This window comes from Cyanistes caeruleus, chromosome 5 (assembly GCF_971803275.1).
Source record: "Cyanistes caeruleus chromosome 5, bCyaCae1.hap1.1, whole genome shotgun sequence".
In the NCBI taxonomy this organism is placed as follows: domain Eukaryota; kingdom Metazoa; phylum Chordata; class Aves; order Passeriformes; family Paridae; genus Cyanistes; species Cyanistes caeruleus.
Genome location: NC_141705.1, coordinates 5,772,215 through 5,788,183, shown reverse-complemented (window position 1 = coordinate 5,788,183; position 15,969 = coordinate 5,772,215). Strand labels below are relative to the sequence as shown.

At 49.6% G+C, this 15,969-nt stretch overlaps 2 long non-coding RNA genes across 2 annotated transcripts; one reads left to right on the top strand and one right to left on the bottom strand.

Annotated features, from left to right (window-relative positions):
- Nucleotides 1-6,118: 6,118 nt before the first annotated feature.
- LOC147652885 (uncharacterized) lies at nt 6,119-6,795 on the bottom strand. Its single transcript, XR_015287160.1, has 2 exons — nt 6,715-6,795; nt 6,119-6,250 (listed from the first exon to the last, which is right to left on the bottom strand). It is a non-coding gene; the product is annotated as an uncharacterized LOC147652885 (long non-coding RNA).
- Nucleotides 6,796-9,845: 3,050 nt separating this feature from the next.
- On the top strand, nt 9,846-15,764 carry LOC111928315 (uncharacterized). The gene is made up of 3 exons (XR_015287159.1): nt 9,846-10,005; nt 10,938-11,211; nt 12,132-15,764. It is a non-coding gene; the product is annotated as an uncharacterized LOC111928315 (long non-coding RNA).
- The last annotated feature ends 205 nt before the right edge of the window (nt 15,765-15,969 follow it).

Below are 15,969 nucleotides of genomic sequence, written 5' to 3'. Positions count from 1 at the left end.
CATCCTGCACCCCTGCTCTGCGCCGCCATGGGCTCGGTGCCGCGCTCAGAGCAGCCCGTGCAAAGGGGCTTTCCTGGGCATGCATGAGTGGGACGTGTTCCCCAGACCAAAAACTGACCCTCCTTGAAGTTCTGTCTTGTTTTGGGATGGGCCACCCTGAGCCTGTCCCTGGAGTGTGGTACGTGGTCACCCTGGCCCAGGCAGGCTCTGCTGTCCCCTCACCTGTCCCCTGGCAGCTCATGGGTGCCCCTGCACACCTCCATCACCCTTCTGGGCTCTGATTATACCCAATACCCTCCACCACAGGTGCTCTGAATACTCCAAACAGGGGAAGGTTTTACTCAAATATGGTAACCAAAAAGCTGGGTTTGGAAGGGATCCCAAGTTACTTGGGGGAATTTGGGCAATTATCCCACCATACCTTTTTTTAAATTTTAATTTCTCTCTAATGATTTCAGAGGTACCTTTTCCCCATCTCATTTACAAGTGAAAACACTCAGTTAAGTAAACTGAGGAAGGAGTTTAAAAATTAATTTGGGTGCCTCAAAATTAAAGTAAACTTTGGGACAAGCAGTGGGCTGTGTGTGGAACTGGAAGCCAGGTGGAGGTGCTGCTGCTGGACTTTGGATTTTGCTGAAGTGTCCCTTTCCTTGTCACCAGTCCTGGTGGGGTGGGGTCTCTGGGGAAAGTGCATCAGTATGTGGCCCCATTTTTTGTGGTGGTTCACAACTGGGCCAGGCAGGAGGAAGACAACACTGTGAGTCTCCAGAAGAGGGGTGAAGCAGAACAGCATCAGGCTTGGAGCCTCTTCTCCAAATTACCCCTAATATCCCCAGCAGCAGCCTTTGCCTGACAGCTGCAACACTTCTCCTCCCTTATCTGCAGCTAATCCCTTAAACAGCCATTTGAAGGAGTTTTTTGCAGTATTTGCCCATGAAACAACTCCCAAATCTGCTGTTTTCTCAAGGACTTAGAGCCAGTGGATCATGCTGCTGTTCCCAGGGATCCGGTGACAGGCGTCTCCACCCCTGGGAAAACACTGCCCAGCCCAGAACGGATGTCACACCACAAAATAAATCTCCATGTCCTAGGTATTTCTTCAGGCTCTAATCCCGAAATAAACATCCTGCCACTTGAACCTGTTGTGAGGAGCATGATGGTCACCATCCACAGGAAAGATGCCGTGACAAGCTGCCACTGGTCCAGGGATGGGGCCAAGAGGAGGGAGGTGATGAGCATAGATTTTGGACTGGTTTGGGATGATGGTTTGGCTGGGGTTTGGCCTATCCTGGTGCTGAGGAGCAGTGGGACCAGGTCAGCTCTGGTGTTCCCAACATCAGGAGGTTGTGGACCTGTTGCAGCAACTCCACAAAGATGCTCAGAGAGCTGGAGCACCTCTGCTATGGAGACAGGATGAGAGAGGTGTGATTGTTCAGCCTGGAGAAACTTCAGGGAGACCTTCCAGCACCTTCCAGTGTCTAAAGGGGCTACAAGAGAGATGGGGAGGGATGTTTTACAAAGGAATGTAGTGACAGGGCAAGGAGAAATGAAATGGCTTCAAACTGACAGAGGGCAGATTTAGATTGAATATTAGGAAGAAATTCTTTATTGTGAGATAGTGAGGCACTGGCACAGGTTGCCCAGGGAAGTTTTGGCTGTCCCAGCCCTGGAAGTGTGAAAAGTCAGGCTGGGTGGGGCTTTGAGTGACCTGGTCTAATGGAAAATGTCCCTGCTCATGGCCAGAGAATGGAACTAGATGATCTTTAAGGTGCCTTCCAACTCAAACCATTCTGTGATTTTATGATCTCTGGGGTACCCACACTTAGACACACCCCATGATCAGTTTTATTTTTCATGCTGAGGAACAAAGCCTGGAGAGCCTGTGAAGGATGGGCAAAGGGACCTCCCTGGTGTGCCTGGATTGCTCATCCCAAGGCTGGCTGGTACAAAACAGCCAGTGTAACACATCTGCCTCGCAGCATCCCGCAGGGACACCCTCGGACCACTCTTGAGCCAGCTGGAGGTGGAGGGGATTTCCTGGGAGCACACACCCCACCAGAGTGGGAGCACTGCCTGGACGAGGACTTCAAGATTCTCTCTCCCACTGACAGTGAAGCAATGCCATCGTTTGAGCAGGGTGGTGCTTAATTAGCTTTTACTTGAAGGAAAGGGGGGTGGTGGTGGATGGAAGGAGGTGCAGGGAGAGCACAGCAAAGACCAGGAGAAAATCCCCTTTTCCCGGTGCGGAGAGGGACGTTCCCGGGCGCTGCGGACTGAAACACCTGCTGCCCGGAGGGAAAGCGAGTTCCCAGGAAATGCAAGAAAGGCACTTTCCAGTGTGGAATATGTTGAAAAGCACAGAGGAGGAGAAGGGGAAGGGGGTGGAATGGCTGCGGAGATGCATGAATATTAAAATGATTACAGCGCTTAATAAAGTGCCGCACAGGGGAGGAACAATAACAGGTATTGTTGGCAAGCCTGACGCTCAGCTTCCCCTAGATTTGATGGGCCGATAACCATCGCAGTATCTCTTTCATGATCCCTGGCTCCGTATCTCTCTCGCAGAGCAGCAGAGCCACACACATTCCAGGGGAGACTTTGATGTCTCTCTTGAGGCGCAGCCCTGCCAGCCCTGGGCAGGCCGCAAAGGGCCGTGGGTGGGGGACATGGGGAGGGGGCTGTGGAGGGAGGGCAGGGGGGGCATGGGGGGAAGCAGCTGGCAGCTCTGAGCCAGCTTGGGCTACCCCCATGGTAGCCCAAAATACATGGTCACTTCTTCAGGGTCACCCTGAAGAGCTCAAATGCTGAGAAAATGGGATGCTGGACACCGCGGTTCTGTGACTCAAGGGGGTCAGGCAGGAGGGAAAAGGGCACTTCTCAATCCTCCATCTCCCCAGACAGGACAGGATTTGGGGTGGACAAAGAGAGCCAGTTAAATGAGAAAAATAGTAACTTAGGGATTCTTTTAAAAGGCTGTTCTCAGGGACAGACTGGGGATTTATCCCCTTGGAAATGGTCTAGTGTCCAGACCTAGAATGAATGATGAATTCTGGGGGTTGGCAGCACAAGCCCCTCTGACTTTCTCTTGAGGGAGATGCAGATGTGCCTCGAGTGACACAGGAGCCCCCCATGCCAAAGGAATGAGCTGGAGGCTGTAGCATGGGAGGGCACAGCTGTGTGCTGGTAGGTCCCTTGCTAGTGGCCAGGACCTAAAAGGCACCAAACTTTCCTGAGGAGGGGAGGAGGGCAGGATTGGGAAGGGAGAGTGGGTTTTTCACCCAGAAGATGATATCTCACAAAGATGCTTTGTTGGGATGGATGGTGCAATCACACCCATGAGCATTTCTCTCTGTGTCTCTTGGTCTGAGAACTCTCTGATTTTGGGGTAAGTTTTCCTTATTTGAGGCAAGGTTTTAGGCATGCTGGAGACAGTGGAGTGGAGCCAGTGCTGCTCAGCCACAGCCACTCAAATGCTCCATTGGTGCAATCTGAGAGGATGAAGGTTCTGCTGCCACCCACATGCCACTCCAGAGGGTCTCATGCAATCTGTGGCTCATACACTGCATTAGCCATGTCTTCTCACCCACTTTCCCTCCCTCCTTCCCTCACTCTGCCTCTCTGACCATGTGTACCAGACAAACTATCAGAGCTCCCAGTCAGAACTGCTTGCTTTGCTCTTTTCAAATCAAACTTCTGCCGGTAGCTTAGACCTCACACTTAATTTGTGTTAATTATTGTTGGGTTATTTTTTAAATTTAATTATTGGTTTCAGAACGCAACAGAAAAAAAAAAAAAAGAATGAAAGAAAGAAATTTTCCAGCCCCTTTTCTTGTGAGTGCGTGCTTTCTTTCTTGTGGGAAGCAGCTGCAGTGGGCTCTCCCCTCCATGGGTCTGGGGGCTAAAAGGGCGTGCTGAGGAGAGCCAGGAGGGGTCTGAATGAAGCCACCCTGCACCTTCAGCCTCCCCAGCACCGACATCCTGGGGATTTGGGAGAAGAGGCCACGATGCTTTTGGTGCCAGCTCTTCCCCTGCAAGGCCGTGCTGAAAGGGGTGTGTGAACGTGAGTGTGTTTGTGTGTGTGTGTGAATGTGAGTGTGAGTGTGTGAGACTTTGTGTGTGTGTCTTGTGCTTTGGCTCTGCCTTTGAGATTTGCCCGTGGTCATTTCTGCTGGGAGGGAGCTGAGGCTGGTGCTCTGATGTGGGTGGCCCGGAGTTTGTTACCCGAGGACAGCCGGCTTACCTCTGAACTCCTGCCTTCCCAACGGTTCTTTCTCTGCTTGTGCCTGCTTGCATTTTTGTCTTTGCTGGATTGCCTTGACCCAAGCTAAGGAGAGCTGTTCCCCAAGGAAGGGGGTCAGGCCGGGATGCCGGGGTGGTGGGGGTATCTCCCACCCCAAGGCTTCCAGCCGGCAGGCAAACATAAATGTTAGTCTGAGTAGAGCCAGCACCCATAGGGCTTTGGAGTTGAAAAGAAAGGACTTAAAGGCAGAAAACTCCCTCTGTGCCACGGAGGGAGAACACATCAGAGGGAGGCAGTCAAAACCCCCTAGAGGAAAGGCAACTTGATGCTTTGCCCCAAGGTCCAGCAAAATCATGAGCAGCTCCCCCATCCCTACTTGCTGTAGGTGCTAATGGGAAGCTTCCTCGGGCACTCCATAAGCACTTATAATTCCCTCTGTCATTTTTCTCAGTAAAAGTAAGGAAGAATTACAAGAACAAGAGAGGTTTTTTTTTGTTTTGTTTTGTTTTGTTTTTTTTGGGTGAGCCACAAGCTGTGCTGATGCTGAGCATTCTCCAAACCCAGGAGAGAAGGGAGGGCAAAATTCCTCCCTGACCCTGCAGGCAACCAGCTTATGCCTTGGAGCAGAAGATTTGATTGCCTTTTACCATTAGCTCTGCTTGCGTTGGTACAAAGAGTTATAAAAATGATCCCCCCCCTCCCCAAGCTCCCAAAGCACAAAGGCAGAGGAGCGGCAGCGCACAGCCCTCCCGAGAGCCCTGACCTACGGCGGGGGGAGGATGGGGATGGGGAGGGGGGTGGAAACACAGTGAAACAGAAAAAGATTGACCCAATATCACCCAAGCTGGAGAGACGTCGTTATTCCATTTAAGCCCGCTGAACAGTGCCACAGCAGGGAATCTGTCTGTCTTGGTTAAAGGTCTCGCTGCCAGCCCAGCCTTGGAAGTGCCAACACTAATCTGCAAATTGTTGCAAACCCTAAAGAGCCGCCGAGCTGGGAACCTTCCTCCAGCCCAGACCCCTATGGACCGGGATGCCCTTCCCCATTAACATCCCGCTCCCTCCAGACGGGCTCGAGTGAAAATCCCGGGCATTAAAATCCTGGCTCCCGCTGGCAGCCCCGTTGCAGCGGGAATGGGATGTTTGCCACCGACAGAGGTTGGATTCTGCCCGAGGAAACTCTTGCATGCTCTGGAATAAATTCGTGCACGTCTTTCTGATTAGTGTCTTCCGGCAGGTCCCCAAATAGACGATGATTCCTTTGTCCTCCTCTGACCTCAAGGATCACATTCAGAGCCTGTAGCTTTTGCTGAAATGCCTGGTTTTTGGCCTGAAAAGTCTCTGGTGCAACCTCTGGTGTTGGCCAGGAAGAGGGTAGTCACATGTGCTCTTAGACTAACAAACAGCACTGTTCTTCTAAGACCATGGGTAGCAATAATTCAGGGTCAGTGAAAAGGGCATATCTAATAAGAGGACCTGGTCTAGAGGATAAAAAAAAAAGAAAAAAAGGAAAAAAAGCAGCTAAAAAACCTTGGCTGGCGTGACAGAAGAGGATGGATGTAGAAGCCTGGCTGTGGAGCTGGAGACAAGAGGAATCAGGGAAAATAAAGTGATACATGGAGAGGGATTTGGATTGGGAAAGCCTGGGTTTAGCCGTGTAAATCATGGCCACTATGAGATCTCAGATGGGTAGGAGGCTGTGACATGTCACCTTTCAGGCTGGCTGATTGCTGCACATCCTAAGGACACCAGAAAACTTGTTAGGAGGGTCCCCTCAGAGTCTATACGTAGTGCTGATTTTTAAGACAGACAGGTAATCCAAAGGTGAGATCTGAGTCCAAATAAAAGACTGGAGCCGACAGAGGTGGTAAACAGTTATTCTTAGTAACCCTATTTATTATTAAAAATATCAGTTGGAACAAGAAATGTGAACAGCAAATTTAGAGAAGCATGAATTCCTTTGGCAGGAGCTTTAGAAGCAGCCAGGGTTTTAGTCAGGTTTTTTGAGGTCTGTAATAAGGTGCCAAAAAAAGCACAAACATTCTTCAGAACATTAAAAAAAACAAAACCTAACAAAACCTCCAGTCAATCACAAAAGGGAAAAAACAATGTTACCATAAAAAAAAAATTGCACTAAGAAAAAAAAGAAGGCTCCTAGAGCATTATCCTTAAGTCATGTAAAAATCAAAAAACCACTATGCAAAAAATAACCTGTCTGCACAGAAACTTGCTTATGCATATGACTGTAGCATGTGCCTTTGCTTGTAGTAAACATGCCCTTTGCCTTCTGCTGATGACATGACACTGGCATGTCACAGCTGATTTATAAACACAATTGGATTTTCAATCTTCAGGTCTAAATTCATTTCAGCAGACCCCAGCAGGCAATGTATCTCTGTTTATCTATAAATACCGGTTACGGTGCTTTCTTGGATAGAGGTGGGTACAGTAGGATGTTGTTTATTTTTACTCACTTGCAGTAAGAGGAAGCAGTGTTTGGTATCAGTCGTCATCATGAGCTAAGTGGCTGCAGGGCTCTTTCCAGGGCTCTGAACTGCAGAATCAAAAATGCAAGCAATGCTCTGCAGTGAATCCTTCAGGTTTTGCAAGGACTCACCTTGCAGCTCGGCAAGACTGAGGAAGAGGACTGAGAAAGGCTTAGGAAACACAGCAGCTGTTCCCAAGCCATGGGCAAGCTGGAGCTGCCTTGTCCAGGCTCTGAGGCTCCTCAGCAGCAGTGGTTTGTATGGGGCAGGCTGGGTGAGAGTCTTGGACTGTGTTCCTGCAGGTCCCTGCCAGGCTGGACGCTGTAGGTGCACACAGGGAATTCAGGCTAATTTGGTGCCTCCTGCCCCCAGCTCAGGATCACAGCGGCCGCAGCCACAGGACACTGCAAGTGAAGCACTGCAGGAACATGCTGAATTGCTTATCCTGAGGTACTCTGAGAGGAAGGTCTGGCCTTCAGCAAGCTTTCAAGGACCAGAAGCAGAGGCCTAGGCATGTAGGCTGAGGGTGGAGAGGTAAACCAACCTCTGGGCTTTCAGCCTCTCTGCTGCAAGCCAGGAGCCTAAAAGCCGTAGGACTCTCCCTTTCCTACCCTATAAAGTTACTTCCCTTGGAAGCAACCAGGCTTCCAGCTCCAGGCTTGAGCCTGAGATCAGATATCCTGGTACGGGCCCTTAGAATCCCGAGTAACATGAGGTTGCTTTAGGAAACCTTGGACACCAGGTTCTGGTGATTCTTCCTGGCCTCAGTGGCATTTCCCTTCTCAGGAGGGAGCCAGCTCACCTCACAGCCTGCAAGCCTTAAAATTTCCACCTTACATGGAAAGCTGGGAGCTGCTCACGAGAATGGTCATCCTTGCTAGAGCTCCTGCAGCTGAAGGTAATGCAGCATGAGGTTCCTGTAGGTAACCAGTGAGATCCTTGCTCTGCAAAAGTGCCCATAAGAGTTGAGATGAGACAAACTTTTGCTGTAGGCAATGCTTGACAAGAGCAGAAAGGGTGAAAATGGCAAGGAATTAAAGGTGCTTGAAAAAGGCAGAGCACAAGGAGAAACAAAGCTGGGGAATAGCCCTTCATGGTCCCTGAGCTATTTAAAAGAGGTTTAAAGGGATTTGGTAAAAAAAAAAAAAGGCAAGAGATTAGGAATGAAATCAAATAGCAGCTGTTATGTGCAGCTCTGTGTGGCTGGATGAGTGTGAGCATCAGAGATGATCGATATCCAGGTTGGTTTGATTCTGGTAGAGGAAGAAGAGGAGTGAAAGAGGAAGGAGGGAGGGGAAGAATTTGGTTGCCCATAGAGGGGCTGATGCTGCCTCCAGGACATGGGTGGGTGCCTGGCCATGGGGTCCAGTACCAGAGCAGCACCTTGGCTCAGACAGAGCAGCCCAGGCAGCTCCCCGGGCAGTGATAATGAACATGAGCCCTACGGGCTCCAGCTACCAAAACAATGGCATGAAAGGCAGCTCATCTAGACTTTCCTCTTCTGCCTTCGAGGAAGAGGCTTCCCCAACTCTGTGACACAACACCAGCCTACAGGGGGAGGACACCAAACCACTGCTTAGATAAAGAAAGCCTTTATCAAGCAGAAAGGAATTTTAAGAAGAGCTTCCGCTGGTGGCTCTGTGTTAACAAGATTTTCCCATGAGCGGTGACGTTTTATATCTAAATGGCTTCCAATATGATAACATTCCCAGAAAACATATTTGGAAAGAGCCATAGATCCTCAAAGTCTTGCCAGATGGAAAATAACAGCAATAACTGCCTGGGTCTTAGACAAACTTCAAAGCCTTGGTGTCTTCCTGTCTGTCTCACGCAAAATTTGGAATTTGCATGCAGGGGAGTGTGAAAGCACAGCATGGGTCTGGTCAGTAAAACCACAGAGCTCAGCTCCTCCCCGAGGAATTTCATATATGGCACAGCATGGCTTGACAGAGATGGTCAGACTGTTCCTCACTCTTGCCCTGTTTTATTAAGTGATCCTGGACACATGGCTGGTGTCCCATGTCTTGAGATGAACCTCTTGGATCATCCAAGGGATACAGGCTTCAAGGTCTGGTCCCAAGGGTCTCCTGAGCTGGACTCAGCATTGATAGACTTTCCTGGATGATTTCCATGTGGTTTGAGGTCTCCTGCTCAGAGAAACTGTGGATGCCTCATCCTTGGAAGTGTTCAAGGCCAGGTTGGATAGGGCTCTGATCTAGTGGGTGGCATCCCTGCCTATGGCAGGGGGCTTAGAATTTTGTGATATTTTTGGTCCCTTACAACCCAAACCATTCATGACTCTTTAGACAATATCCATAACTACATAACCATAACCCACTCAGTGTACTGATGCCATTAGACTTTTTCCTGCTTCCTCTGGAAAAGCAGACCTTTGTTGCTTCAAGGATTGGTTATCAAATTTGCAGCTTTTAGAGGAACTCTACTGGAGCTTCAGTGGGGTGGTAGGGGAGCTCAGAATGCCCCAAGACCCTCACCTCAGCACCTAGGAGTGGTGCTGGTTGTGCTGGGGATTTGCCAGGAGAACCAGGCAGCTTCTGCAGGTTTGCAAGTGAGCAAGATGCCATCCAAGAGCGGAGCAGGCCAGCCCATGGACTGAATGCAGGCAGAGAAAAGCTCAGCAGGCAAACAGCACACAAACAGCGCGTGCGGCAAACAAACAAACAAATCCAGCAAAGGCCACGGGAGCCAGCCAGAAATCACTGCCCAGCGCAAAGGGTGATGGGGCCAGTGGTTTGAAGATGTGGGAGGAGCACATCTGCCCTGCCTGTGGGGAATAATGACTGTGGCTGGACAGAAATGGGGTACAGATGGACACATGGACAACCATGTGTGGGTGCTCCTAGCTGGGTGCGTGAGACAGCTTGGGCATGCAAGCATTTTGTGTAAGACATGGATATCCTGCACCCTTGGCACAAGCCTCCATTAAGCCTGCTGTACCTGGCCCCACTTCCCAGCAAGAGAGCAAATAATTTGCCCCTTGGGTTGAAGAATGAAGAGGATGAAACCACTGCAGAGCAGCTGGGCTCATGAGCCAAAGCCCCAGGTGTGACCAATTGAGTTCAACCCCCTTAACAGGATCAGAGGAGGAAGCTGTTATCATTCCCCAGATCCCAAGGTGTCCCCCAGTGGTACAGGGGAGCTTCCCAGGCTGGCTGTGCCCCACTACTCACCCTGGGAGGTTTCTGGGAGATGGGCACGTGGTGATGGGTGGGACGTGCCGCTCGATCACGTCGCTGGAGTGGGAACCTGAGAGAGGAGGTCTGTGAGATCACAAAAGCCTTTTCAGCTCTGGGAAGAGGGGAATTTTCAAAAGCACCCCAAGCAGAGGGAACGTGTGCTGTTTGGATGTAGGACTGGATCTCCAGCACGTTCACCTCTGGCGTTTGTTTTGGGCCCAGCTCTTCTCCCTGGGGCCTTGGGGCAAGCAGGAGTGCCATAACAGAGAGCCATGAAGAGAGCAGAGCCAGCCAGAGGCAAGGATTTTGTTAGCGTTTGGAGGAGAAAACAGGGAATTTCCACATATGGAAAAATGTTCCTTTAAACTGTGATTATGTAAAAATACAAAGCCACAACTGATAATATCTCTCACTCTGGGGAATGATGGAGAGTGTTTGTTTCTTTAATTGCATTTAATACTCATGAAAGTTACCAGCTTGCCACTACTGCAAGCGAAGCTCGTTAGTTGGATTGCAGCACACACAACACCAGCTTCCTTTCCACGCTTCTTCAGTAGTTCGTTTTGCCCTCGTTATTAAAAGACAGCTCCTAATTTAATATTTGTGCATATTTGATTGCTGGTGCTTTGCCTGAAAATTGCCTGTAGAGGTGCAAACTAAAATTAGGTGTATGATGAGTTTCTAAATGAGGACCTTTATTAGTCAAAGGTGGGCTGACTTCTGTTAGGCAGGAGCAGAGCCATGAGCCAGGCTCCTACTCCTGCCCCAGGTGAGCACCCTGGGTCTTAGGTGTCTGCAGATGTTCTTGTTATCCCTCTGAACAGTCCTCATTCTCTTGGATTTTACCCATTTTTTTTCGTCTCAAATATAGGAATTTAACCAGGGACTGGGTGGAAAAGTATTTCCATTGGTTTTGGATGTGCTACCCTGGGATTTTCCTTTGATTCCCATTCAGAAGCTCCCTTCCCTTGGTATGCTTTCATCCCATGCTCTCCTGTGTTCCTCCTCTCTAAGGTAAACGGATTGGGCTGGTGTATAAAGGGGTGCAGAGGAAACTGACAGTGCGGGCAGGATCCTGTGAGAGCTGATGTGGGCTGTGCTCCTGTTGCTGCTTTAATTCATCATCACTGGAGCATGTAAAACCAGGACAGTTGCTGGAGCTGCAGCGCATGAATCACCCTTTGAGAGAAACGTGCCCCTGCGTGCTCCGACAAGCCCTCCTTTTCAAAGTGCCGTTGTCAAACCTGGCTTGCTGAGAGCGTGGATCCAAAAACCTCTCACTGCAAAGGTAAATTGTACACTGATCCCTGCCTGCAGTTTGGTGCTGTGCCAAAGAGGTGCCGAAACCTCCCAGCGAGTCATATAAATCACAGCCCAAACCCCCGAGGGGGCTGGATTAATACCGGATCAATGTGAACGTGCCACGGAGTTATTTGATCGCTACAATGCTGGTATTGACTGTTATACACCTGTTGTATCATTAGGGATTACATCTGTTGTAAACACACTGTTTGATGTTGCAGGCTCTGCTAACCACATGCACTGTAATCATGGCTTGTAGCTGCTGTGGTGGCCTCAACATGCCCAAATTATGCTAATTTTCTTGTTGTGTGGGGTGGCCCGACAAAAGAGGTTTGTTCAGGGTGAGCCTGTGCAGAGGGAGATTGAGTGCAGCGTGCTGGGGGAGATGGGAGAGAGGATGGGATAATGTCTGCATTGCGATGGAGATGAACGGGGAGGAAGGTGAGAACAAAAATAATACCAGGTTACAGCAGACACCAGCTGAAGGAGAGAGTTTCCCAGTTCTGGCTCTAATTCATTATCAGGGTAAGGTCTGAAAAGATGAAAAAATCAAATAAGGATATGCAAGTGTGGCTGGGCAGGCATGAGGCAGGGTTTAGCTACTGGTGAAGGGGAGGAATGAAGTGAGGTTGCTCAGCTGGGGTTTCACACCATGGTGGGGCAGACTTGTGGATGCCGGCAGTGGCAGCAGCAGCCTCAGAAATCCCTCATTCAGTAGTGTGTGCCTGCATTTGGGAGCAATTGATCCTTAATGGAACAATTTGGGTTCACACCAGTGGCTCCCAAGACAGTATCAAGCCCTTCCTTGCTGAGTGTATTTCTTGATCTCTGTTTTGGCAACTTAAGCCTGAGGGATGAGTTACTTAATGCTGACAGCTTCCTTAATCCTCATTTTTCCCATCTCAGGCACAAGGTTTCGCCCTGTTACTTCTGCTTCCTACCCAAGAGAGGAGCCAGGCTTTCTCCAGAAACTGTCTCCAGAACATCCTTTATGGGACATGCTGATAGCAAGATAGGAAGCCACTCCACCCAGTGCTGCTCTTCCAGCTGAGCATCCATCACAGACATGTACCTAATCCCCTGCATCTTTATTAGCCATTTCATGACTGGTGTAATGGACAATCTGCCCATGCTTCCAGATGGAAGCAGAGCAGGACACCCTTCCACCTCCTGTATTCATGGGAGGGCAAAGGCCAAGGGTGTGTGATTATTCTGTTCCCACTTGGGGATGTGCTCTCCTGGTCCCTGGGACCATGGTGCCATTGCAGTAGCAGAGCTCTGCCAGAGGAAGGGGGTATGAAACCTTTAGGATTAGAAGGGACATCTCAAAAAAAAAAAATCAAACAAAACCCCCAAAAAGTACCTCTGTGAAGTGTTCTGTACTTCAACATTTTCTATAGGCTGAAGGTCCAGACAGTATGTATGATGTCCTGAATTCAACCATTTCTCTCCCTTTCTACTTCACTTGTCTTTTTAATTTTTTTCTTTCTCCTAGCAACATCCTGGGAATAAGCCAACAAGAGCTGGAAAACTCATGCAAACTTGGGGAAGAAGACATTGCAGGAGCCATTCCCAAATATTTCAAAACTTCTGTGTTGTAGTTAAAGTCCCAAACTTCATCTACCTTAAATTGAAGAAGAAAGATGTTGCCAAAGGTTTTGAGACTGGAGCCATAAAAAGTGAATATTATTTTCAGTCCCTTTCTGCAGGTACCTAGAGAAGGGTCGAGCTGTCTGCCTGACACATGTGGCCACTCCAAAGCTGTGCTGGAAACAGAGTGTCCAAAACTTCCTGCCTGACTGTCCTCCACACTGACCCTGCCCCAGGCAGAGGTGGCCTCTGGGTCACACTCTCCTCCTCCCTTGTGACCAGAAGTCAGTTCAGTGATGACTTTTGGGAGGCTAGAAAGACACAGAACAAGAGTGGCATTTTGGAAGAAGCAGGTGAAGAGGGAAAGGACACCTCAACAGGCTCTGACCAGGGCAAAGGTCCTGGGCTGGCAGCTCATGCCCAGCCTGGATGACGTTATTTCAAATATAATATTCTGGGTGGGACAAATGATGGAGAAGAGGATGGAAGTCCTTCTCTCAACCCAACCCCTAGAGATGACTCAACAGTGGAGCAAGTAGGGCTCTGGTTGGGTAGGAAATGCTGAGAAACCCCACCAGCTCTGAGCAGAGCTCCTCAGCTCTCATCTCAGCCAGGTAAGCATGAGCCAGCGTGGGGATGGCTCTGGCAGCTGTGGTGTGCAGATCTGGGACTGTGGTGTGCAGGTGGGACTGTGCCTCACTGGATTTCCTGATAATTTTCCATTCATCTCTTCTGGCAATCTTTTCCAAGGTGCCAAGAGTGCATGTACGACTCTGGGTCATCTTTTCTGATCTTTACCTGGGGGTTTACACTAAAAAAAATCCCTACAAACCATTTTGAGGCCCTGGAAGTGCCCTTTAACCTGTAACAACAATTTCCACTGAACTTTTTTTCCATTAAAACAACAGACAAAGTTTGGCTTTCACCCAACAACAGCCCCACAGGTCCAGCATGCAACAGTAAATTTCCCAAGGACAACCTGGGGCACTGTGCAAATTCTGGGGCCCTTTTTGCTGGCCCATGCAGTGCAGAAACACTCAAATGCCTTCTCAAGATGCCACAGACTCTTCCTTATGCAGGACCTGACACATGGGTGGAAGTCTTGCAAGCCTGGCTGCTCCTGGGTAGTGATGTGATTTCCCAGAGCAGATATACAACTTAACTGCTTCATGTCAGGAAGGGCACAAATGGGCTTTTGCTTTCTGGAAGTGTTGACTCACACTTTGAGGCAGCAGCATCTTTCTTCCACACTGACACCTCAGAGCTCCCCACCCACTCTGGTGTCCCAGCAGCCTTTCCTCATCCCTTCTTTCCTTCCTTCAGGTACTCTCCGAGTGATGCAAATTATGACCACAGCCCAAAAAAACCAAATTCCCATTTTCCCTGTCATCCCTCTCCTGTGTCTTGTCCCCCTCCCCCCACCTGGGGATGAATGGGATGCTCGTTGTGGCTGCAATATATCATTCTTACTATTTGTTATGAGGTTTTAATGAGTGCGGAAGATTAGGATGTTTGCAACAGTGTAACAATAAAATACATATCTCGCTCATTCCTTGCCAAAAAGTACTTACAAATAATAAAAGTGAGGCTAGCTGAATGCATAAATCTCCTTTCACAAGCCCCCACCCACTGTGCAATAATTAGTACAAAGTGCAGTGCTAATAGATCATCTTACTTGTGTGGGAAACTTGACATTATGCTTTGTTTATATTATCCCTTTGGCAAGAATCTGCATGGCAAATCCTGGCAGCCAGCAAACAAGAGGCTCTCAAGGAAGGTTTCCAGACTGTCGTGCAGAAAAGCAAGCCACAGGATTGCGTGCTGGTCAGGATGCTGAAACCAGCTGGGGAGCTGAAGCGTTAGATCCAGCTTTTATGGAGTTGAGCTACCAAGTTTCCAGCTGACTAGGAGCAACATCCTGCGACTGATTTGTGAAGGGCTGTTCCCACCCCAGCCACAACAAATCAGTGTGAACCTTGGCTTCAGGATGGTGCCCTTTGCTTAATTATATATTCAGGGCCCAATTTACCGCCTGGGCCTCCTAATGGGAACAGACGGGGTCGCCCAGACTTGAGACAGGCACCGAATACGGCCCCTGCAGTCTCTGGCTCTGTAAGGAGAGGGTTTTCAGCCAGTGCCCAAATAGCTCCAGCTCCCAAGACCTTTCTCCTCCACTCAGCCCCTACAGAGACCTTGGCTGATGTGGGAATTACCTCTGCTGGGACATCTGGCTCTGTCCCATGGACCAGGCTTGCTGCAGTATGACTTGCTCAGGGCACAGGGTGTCTCAAAATCCTGTCAGTAGGCACAAGGGCTGTCTTCAGCTCTCTGCTGACTGAAATGAGCTTTGGGTCAATGTGCTGGGTGGAAAGCCAGTCCTCATTCCCCCATGCCTGTGACTTCACCCCACAGCTCTTTTCTCTCTTCTTGGGCTCAAGTCCCTTCCTTTTGCTTGTTCCTCTATGCCAGTGAGCAATAGAAATACCAGAGCCCAGTTTTTGGATGCAGAGATGCATTCCTGCCTGGTGAATCACAAACCATTAGCACCACAGGTCTGGGTGTATTCACAGGAGGGCATGTTCTAGAGAGTTTCTTGCCAGTTGAGAGAATGGGGACAGGAAGCTGTCCTTTCTTTCCTTGGGAAATTTGGGAGTCACCTGCAGGTTGGCTATTTCAGCAGTTCAGAGGAGTGCCACCACACAGGATCTTGTCCTAAGGACATAATGCAACAGTGGCAGCTTGTCTTTGCAAAGGCCCTTCTGCCCTCCATCCAGCACCTTCCTCTGCTCACAGCCTCCCAAGAATTGTCCCAGGTCAATTTTTCCTGTATGCTGGTGGTCTGAGCAATAACAAAAAGGCAACAATGCCAAGATACATGTTTCCATGTGGGATTGTCCGCTGCTGCTTCATGAAGTCACTGCACGGCATGCTCCACCAGGTCCCCGTGTGCTGCCACGTGTGGTCCTGGAGCATCTCTCCCTGACTCCAGCTGGTGTTGGGGTGTGCTGAGCACGGTGTCCTCAGCACCTTCCCTCATCCTTCTGCTGAAGGGCTTTGGAAGGACTATCCTGTGAGAAGTGCCCACCTGCTGGACAAGCCCCAGCAGCCTTCCCAGCAGCAGGTGTGGCTCAGACTCCACCTTTGAGCAGGCATC